This window comes from Cervus canadensis, chromosome 8, assembly GCF_019320065.1.
Source record: "Cervus canadensis isolate Bull #8, Minnesota chromosome 8, ASM1932006v1, whole genome shotgun sequence".
Lineage (NCBI taxonomy): Eukaryota > Metazoa > Chordata > Mammalia > Artiodactyla > Cervidae > Cervus > Cervus canadensis.
Window position 1 is genome coordinate 54,335,219 of NC_057393.1, and position 7,898 is coordinate 54,343,116.

Consider the following 7,898-nt stretch of genomic DNA (forward strand, 5'->3'; position numbering starts at 1 on the left):
TCTTACATATTGTGGTGCTCCTACGTTGGTGCATATATATTTATAATTGTTATATCTTCTTCTGGATTGAATCCTTTGATCATTATTATGTTCCTTCCTTTGTCCTCATTTCAACAGCTTTTATTTGAAAGTCTATTTTATCTGATATGAGTATTGCGACTCCTGCTTTCTTTTGGTCTCCATTTGCATGAAATATTTTTTTCCAGCCCTTCACTTTTAGTCTGTATGTGTCTCTTGTTTTGAGGTGGGTATCTTGTAGACAGCATATATGGGGGTCTTGTTTTTGTATCCATTCAGCCAATCTTTGTCTTTTGGTTGGGGCATTCAACCCATTTACATTTAAGGTAATTATTGATAGGTATGGTCCTGTTGCCATTTACTTTGTTGTTTTGGGTTTGCATTTATACAACCTTTCTGTGTTTCCTGTCTAGAGAAGATCCTTTAGCATTTGTTGAAGAGCTGGTTTGGTGGTGCTGAATACTCTCAGCTTTTGCTTGTCTGTAACGCTTTTGAATTCTCCTTCAAATATCTGAATGAGTCCTTGCTGGAACAGTATCTAGGTTGTAGGTGTATTCTCTTTCAAATTACTTCAAGAGACGTCCTGCCATTCCCTCTGGCCTGAGGGTTTCTATTGATAGGTCAAGCCTTGTTATCCTTAATGGGAATCCTTTGTGTGTTATTTTGTTGTTTCTCCCTTGCTGCTTTTAAATATTTGTTCTTTGTGTTTTGAATTTTGTTATTTATTAATCATGTGTCTGGGTGTTTCGCCTTGGGTTTATCTGTTTGGAACTCCTCCTGCGTTTCTGGACTTGAGTGCTTATTTCTTCCCCATTTAGGGAAGTTTTCAAGCTATTATCTCCTCGAGTATTTTCTCAATGCCTTTCTTTTTGTTCTTCTTCTTCTGGAACTCCTAATGATTCGAATGTTGGGCTTTTCCACAGTGTCCAGAAGTCCCTGAAGGTTGTCCTCATTTTCTTTTGATCCTTTTTTCTTTTTTCCTCTCTGCTTCATTTATTTCCACCATTTTATCCTCTACCTCACTTATCCTATCTTCTGCCTCCGTTATTCTACTCTTGGTTCCCTCCAAAGTGTTTTTGATCTCATTCATTGCATTGTTCATTTTTAATTGACTCTTTTTTATTTCTTCTAGGTCTTTATTAAACAGTTCTTGTATCTTTTCAATCTTTGTCTCCAGGCTATTTATCTGTAACTCCATTTTGTTTTCAAGATTTTGGATCATTTTTATTATCATTATTCTAAATTCTTTTTCCGGTAGATTCCCTATCTCCTCCTCTTTTGTTTGACTTGGTGGGCATTTTTCATGTTCCTTTACCTGTTGGGTATTTCTTTGCCTTTTCATCTTGTTTAGATTGCTGTGTCTGGAGTGGACTTTCTGTATTCTGGAGGTCTGTGGTTGCTTTTTATTGTGGAGGATTTACCCAGTGGGTGGGGTTAGACAATTGGCTTGTCAAGGTTTCCCGGTTAGGGAAGCTTGCGTCAGTGTACTGGTGCGTGGAACTTGATTTCTTCTTTTTGGAGAGCAATGGAGTGCCCAGTAATGAGTTTTGAGATGGGTCTATGTGTTAGGTGTCACCTTGGGCAGCCTGTATGTTGACATTCGGGGCTATGTTCCTGTGTTGCTGGAGAATTTGCGTGGTATGTCTTGCTCTAAAACTTACTGGCTCTTGGGTGGTGGTTGGTTTCAGTGTAGGTATGGAGGCTTTTGGACGGTCACTTATTGCTTAAAGTTCCATGTAGTCAGGAGTTTTCTGGTGTTCCCAGGTTTTGGGCTTAAGTTTCCTGCCTCCGGATTTCAGTTTTATTCTTCCTGTAGTCTCAGGACTTCTCCAACTATACAGCACTGATAATAAAACTTCTAGGTTAATGGCGAAAAGATTCTCCCCTGTTAGGGACACCCAGAGAGGTTCACAGAGTTACATGAACAGGAGAAAAGGGAGGAGGGAGATAGAGATGAGCAGGAGGAGAAAAAGGGGGACTCAAGAGGAGAGAGACAGATCTACGCAGCTGTCTGTTCCCAGAGTGTTCTTCATATCTCAGACACCTACAAGGATTCACAGGATTGGATTGGGAAGAGAAGGGGAAAGGAGGAAATAGAGGTGTTCTGAGGTAGAAAACAGAGAGTCAAGATTGGGAGAGAATAATCTTCGGTTTAAAGATAGGGCTTCTTTTTTTTTTTTGGTAAGGTTATAGTGTAGTGAAAATGAAAATGAAGAGTAGTAGAGGAGTACTAGAGGACTTTAAAAGAAATAAGAGAAAAAGAAAAATAGAAAATAAAAGAGAAAACGGAAAGAAAAAAAAGAAGAAAAAAAGAAAAAAAAGAAAAAGAAAAAAAGAAAAAAAAAAGAAAGAAAGAAAGAAAAAAAAAAAATTTTTTTTTTTCCCCTAATTAAAAAAATCGTAAAAATCTATGTAAATGAAAGTTAAGGAGTAATGGGGGAGTAATAGGGAATTTTAAAGGAAAATAAAAGAGAAAAAATAAAAAAGAAAAAATATAAAAAGAATAAAAAAATTTTTTTTTTTCCTTACTTAGAGAAAAAGAAGTAAAAATATATCTAGGAGTTTCTCTGGAGCTGCTGCGGTCAGTGTGGGTTCGGCTCAGTTTCAGATAGCTCCTCGTTCCAGCTTACACTTCTCGATATCTACAGGGCCCTTCCAGTGAAGTCGGTGTTTTCTAGAGGGATTTTAATCTGTTGCACCAGTCCCTTCTGAAGCGGTTCCCTTTGTTTATTTGGCTTCTGTTTGCCTGTCTCTTCAGAGCCTCATTTCCGCCCTGACACAGGCGGGTGGAGGTGGACTCTTATTCAGTTAGCTAGTTCCGTTGCGCTGCTGGGAGGGGCTGACGCTGCGGGGATGGGCTGGCGCTGCGGGGCGGGGCTGACGCTGCGGGGAGGGGCTGGCCCTGCGGGGGCGGGCTGGCGCTGCCGGGAGGGGCTGACGCTGCTTTCTCCGTCTGCGCTGCTCAGGCTCCCGGCTGTTCTATATGGAGCGCGCCCCGCGCTGCCCTAGGTTCCAGCCCTCGGGTGTTACACAAAAGCGCGGAGCGAAAAGCTGCGCCTGCTCTCTGTGCCTTCCCCGTCAGAGCGGTCCAGGCAGCGAGGGGCTTGATGGGCGCACTATCCCCAGGTGTGGCACACTCACTCCCTTCCGCGGACCCAGTCTCAGTTTCCGCTGACGCCAGTCGGGTGCGCGCGCCTTCCGCCCTCTGCGTCCCCAGCCCCAGTCCCCGCCCGCGCCGGTCGGGTGCCTGCTCCCTGTGTCTCGCCGCGACCTTCCCCTCCCCCCTGCCTCCTGCCTCCGGCGGGGCTGGGCGGGTCCGCAGCCTGCGACCTCTTCTTGGGACTTTCTCCGTCCCTTTGTTCTGCGAACGGCCGGCAGTGTGTTCCGGCCGGTTAATTTTCTCTCTTTTGGTCTCCCACAGTTCAAGTTGGCACCTCACAGAAGCTCCCTCCGATTGTCCTCAGGGCACTCAGGCCCGGACCCTAGCCCAAGCAAGGCCGCCTAAGACTCCCTTCCCGGGACGGGTCTCCGTCCTTAGCTCTTTTGTCTCACTTTTTATCTTTTATATTTTGTCCTACCTCCTTTCGAAGACAATGGTCTGCTTTTCTGGGCGCCTGATGACCTCAGCTAGCGATCAGAAGTTGTTTTGTGAGGTTTGCTCTGCATTCAGTTATTCTTTTGATGAATTTGTAGGAGAGAAAGTGGTCTCCCCGTCCTACTCCTCCGCCATCTTGGCTCCTCCCCCTTTCTTTTCTTGAATTCGAGACTCATGAATCCAAATGAGAATTAAACATTCTTGAGTATTATCCTGACACTTAAATTCAACTTGTTTAAAAACTTAATTAATTATGCTAGATTAATACCCTCAACCAACTGATCCCTTGTCTCTTAATCTGTTTAGTCTTTTACCTAATTGCTATCTTTTGTCCTGAAATCCTGTGTCAAGTTCCACTCTCTTCTTTGAGTGTTCCCCTCTATAAAGCTCTGAAGTTATCTTAGCAAGACTCTGACCTCTGTTCTTGAAGCCAGGTGGAAGGAATTACCTCTCCTGTGGTCATAGCTTTTAGCACCCATTTCTGAACCTCATCAACCACCTCCCTGCACCACCACTCACCCCACCTCCACCCTGCCCAGGCAATCTTTAGATTGTTATCTTTAGTTACCCATAACTCACCAATAATTTAAAGTATTTTGAGTCAAATGTCATCAACCCAGCATTATGATAGGAAAGCAACAAGAAGTTTCAAAAGCAGAGTGGCCAAGGTCTCAGAAAATGAAGAATCAGAGTGATTTGTGCTGAAACAAGTGAGCAAAAACTGGGATCTAATTTTCTTGTTGTTTAATCCCTGGTTAGGAGCACTTTTAGTTAAGGATGTTTTTCACATAGAACTTGGGCACTTTCTGAGGTTCTGGTCATTGGTAGCAGAGAAGTTCATTTTCATTTGTGCCCCCTTTGTCCCATGGTCAGTGGGTAGTCCCACTGGTCCCATGGTCAGTGGGTAGTCCCAATGGTCCCAAAGGTCAGTGGGTATCCTATAAAAAGTCTACCAGGTTTCACATTTAGTTTTCCAATTTTTTCCGTTAAAGGAATAAATTCCATCCAAAGGTCAATGGGTAGTATCCTATCAAAAGGTCAGTGGGTAGTCCCACTGGTCCCATGGTCAGTGGATAGTCCCACTGGTCCCAAAGGTCAGTGGGTATCCTATCAAAAATCTACCAGGTTTCACATTTAGTTTTCCAATTTATTCCGTCAAAATCTGTCTATCACACACATAATAGGTAAACTCTTATTACTACAGGTTAACTCATGGTAAGAAAGTGAGTTGGAGCTCAAGAATATGTCTTTTTTGCCCCATATTATTTTTCTATAGCTGCTTCACAATGCCCAGTGCAATATATCCTGATTAAAAAAATGGTAGATGATTTCACTGGCTAAATGCAGTGAATATACTATGCATTGGAAATATACTATGACATGGAAACTGTCATATTATTTTTCTGTAGTAACCAAAGTCTCTCCATTGTTATCATGATAACTGAATGGAAAGCAAGACAAAATGATGAAAAAAAAAAACTTTTAACTTAAGCATTTTATTTTTACATTTGAATTGCTTGCTGATTAAAGCAGTTAGCAACATAATTAGAGGTAATTTAAGTAGGTAATCAGATAATGTTATAAAATAGTTTCCAGTGATACATTCCTTTAAACAAAGCATCTGCATTTAGGAATGTAATTTATCACTGAGTTATTGATACAAATTCAATTACATGTTAAAAAGAAGAAAGAATTCACAAATCAACCCTGGTACCCTGTAAAAATGTTCGTATCTATAACTTTTGAATAGTTCTTATAGGATCCAAAGAGATACATGGGAAATTGGCCCTGCGCATTTTAGCTCTCTTTGCCATTTTGTAGTGTCTGGTTCTAAATCATATTTTGACAGTTAAGACTCAGATAAAGCTATGTCTGTGTGTGTGCATGTTTTAATAAAATTGACTGATGAGTTTAATCAGTCAAATTGTTCACTTAGACAAATGCTTTGACTGTATGATTTGCTTATTTGTTTTTCTTTCTTTATTAAATTAACTTGTTTTAAACAATTTGATTTAATTGGTTAGGTTAACAAAACATAGCAAGATCAACTCAATGTTTGAAAGCAGTTTTGATGTGATTTTTTTAAATAGTTATACCAAAGTTAAGACAAAAAATTGTCCCTTAGCAAATGCTCAAGGGTTTACTGTAAAATATTCTGAAAAATTCAGATTTCAAGAATGTTTTGTAAATAAACAAGCAAAAAATTGTCTATTATTTTATTTTAACTGATCAAAGTTATGAAACTAGATTCCAAAATTGGAGCATGTTTATTTTTCAATGATTTTATTATTTAAAATACTATATACATTAATGAAAATGTCTTTTTCCTTGAAAGAATCTCAGTATTAAAAAGAACTTCAGGTTTAAAAATAGATGTCTAATTTTAAATTTTATATATATATATACATATATATATAATATTAGGTACCATAGAAATGCACATTTTAAAAATTCAGTGTCTGTTGTGAGACTACTCTGTCAAATATTGACTCAAAATCAAACTTTAAAAATAATGTTTCCTCCAATCTCTATGTTCATTCTCTTTCGATAGTGCTGTGGCTGTGCTAGATTCGTGTGTGTGTGTGTGTTTCCTGTGTGTATCTGTCTCTGTGTTTAAAGGTGATGGAGAACAGAACAAGAAAGAAGCTGAATGAAAAGAATGGAGTTAACTGTACAGTGTGGCTTGAGTGACTTACTCGGAGGTTATGCCTGGGGTCTTTGGGGGGTGTTTATGGTTTTTCCAAAGTAGTATTGAAATGAGATAAAAACTAATGTCAGTTTCTTTAGATATGAGTTATGCTTTCATAAAACAAATCAGTATTTTCTCTAAGTTTCAAGTGAAAATGTTTATAGTAATAAAATCTCATTTCCCCATTACAGCTCTTTTTACACTTTCTTGTTTCTCTCCTCTCTTCTTTGATTCTCAGGTTTCATACTTCATGTTAAAGCATAAGAAAAGTTGAATGTATTTCTTTAAATACATTTTTATGTATGTACACACTAAGTTAATCAATCGTCAATTAAAAGTTAATGCTATCATGTGTTTATCTCTATAATTAATTCTCTTACGTGGATATCAACTTAATAATTGGTTGGTAAACACTTAATTTTGGAATTTCAGTCATGTGCCTTTAAAAAAAGACTTGTTGAGTTATTCCAATTAAACATTTGACTGTCTTGCAATAATGTACTGATTATGTTCACAGTCTTGGATTATGAAACTGTTAAATCTGAAATGAAAAGATAGACGGTTTGCTGTATGAAAATGAAATATATATGCACAGCATATATCTGAAACCAAACAGCAAACAAGAAAAACACAAAGAACAAAATTTCAATTTTCTTGCTATGCAAAAACTTTAACAATTACAAACTATATATGTGAGCAAGTAGTTCACAAATGAAATACATGTGGAGGATCAATAAGCATATGACAATATATTTCATTGTATAAATAAAATGGTGAAAATTAAAATACAGATGATTGTTATATCATTATTTATCACTGGCAAATTATGAAAGAATTGGTAATCTGTAGTTTTAAAGAAGAAAGTACTGCTGATAAAAGTGTGCATTTATATTAAGCTTTTTGGACATTTAGTAGGTGATATTTTTCAAACTTCATATATATTTACCCCCTATAAATTTTATTTATAGACATATGCCATAAAATATATTTAGATAATTATATTTTTTCTAAAGTATCACAGCCAAGTACACAGGTTTGTACTTCTTTACAATATTATGACACAAAAACACTGGGACATTTCTAAGTACCTGTCAGCATAAGACCAATTAAATAACATTTTATGTGTATACATATATGTAATGCAGGTGTTAAAAATGTGAGATTCAACTATAAATGATAAGATTTCCACCATATATTGTTAAATTAATAAGTAAAATAAATCAGTGTATCAAGCAATATGTTTAGTGTGATACTACCTGATTGAAAGTTACTTAAGTAAAATTTTAAAAGGGAAGGGAAGAAAAATACAATGTTTTTTTCTGTAGACAATTTTGATAAGAAGGTCACCACATTGTTAACTGGTTACCTCCTGACACTGAAAGATAGATGCAGCAAGGGACCTGAATGAATTGTAATTTGTGTCCTTATAAATCTCTATCTTCTAAAAGAACATTCACTATTTCTATCATTAACTCAAAAAGTATACTGATTTATTTTAATTATTTCTTGAAACAATAAAACAATTTTAAAATTGAAATAGATTGCCTTTTTAAGTAAGTATATATAAGTTCAAGAACAGTACTTTTTTGGAGAGGG